Source organism: Morone saxatilis, unplaced genomic scaffold (genome assembly GCF_004916995.1).
Source record: "Morone saxatilis isolate NCDOM2014 unplaced genomic scaffold, NCSU_SB_2.0 Contig14, whole genome shotgun sequence".
In the NCBI taxonomy this organism is placed as follows: domain Eukaryota; kingdom Metazoa; phylum Chordata; class Actinopteri; family Moronidae; genus Morone; species Morone saxatilis.
This window is the reverse complement of record NW_023339696.1, coordinates 9,138,271-9,139,558: the sequence shown is the minus strand read 5'-3', so window position 1 is coordinate 9,139,558 and position 1,288 is coordinate 9,138,271.

The window sequence follows — 1,288 nt, the reverse complement described above, 5'->3', positions numbered from 1 at the left end:
GACAAACATATATCAGTTATCTTAATAAAAACCTGTGTTTACACACACACACACACACACCTCTCATTTAACACCCATCATGTTAAAGTAAAAATGTGACAACTGGGATATTTCAGCTTTATTGTGCTGATTATCACAGTTTGACAGTAAGGTGACGTAAAATGCATCACTTCATTTCACTGCCTCTGTTCTGAAGTTGAGCACAGCCAACCAGCACATGTGCCCAATCATCATCAAGTAAAGTCAAGTCAAGTCAACTTTATTGTTCAAGTATGTTAATACATGCACGGAGAAACATACAAGCATAGATGAAGAGATAACATGTTTCGGCCTCATCAGACCCCATGGTGCAACAGGCAATAAAAAAATATTTTTTTCTATATAATAGAAAATACATAACAAACAATCAACAATTTAGCATACATAAACAGTCAACAAGACATAAAATAAACAACAATCAACAATTAAGGCACTCAGGTATTTACATGATGAAATAAAATAGGATGAATAAATATGTAATTAAACAGGTGAGGTAGTGCAGAGTAGTGCAAATAAGCAGGGTAAAGTTCATCTAGCAGCAGCAGAGTAAAGAGTGTCTCCAACCAGAGAAAATGTGCTGGTTGGTGTGTTTTAAATGCTCCACAGCACATACATAGATATTAACAATTAATTAAATTAAACACATTACAGATACAATCTTTATGTAACACATCAACAAAAGTGAAGCTGTCCTGCATGAGGATGAAGCTTGTCATACTAATAAGTTTGTTTTTAAGTTCTTAAGAAATGTTATTAAAATGAACCAATCATCCAGCCCAACAGTTAATATAATTGTTATGGAACATCAGTCGCCTGCAGTGGATCTGCTGGCCACAACTATCGACTGTATAGAAGAGCTGGGGCAACTCCAGATTGAAGTGGTCAAGCAAACTGTGCAACTTTGACAAATTAATATAATAATAATATTTAATTGATTTATGTTTTTTTTTTCAGATGAAGAAATAATAAAGGAGGAGATAGATGCACAGCGAGACCGACTGCATGACTTTGTTTGTTTTTTGTATTTTTTATGTAGTTTTAAAAACGTGCATGATCGATAATATACTGTAAATATTCCAAATCAAATGGTTCTCATGTAATGATTGACTGAGTCAGTGAAAATGGATTTCTCTGCAACCTGTAAAACTCAAAAATATAACTGTAATTCCTAATTGTTTAAATAAATAAATAAATATGTGCACTGTTGTTACATTATGTTCACAGAAGTTCTCAATTACTTTACACTTTA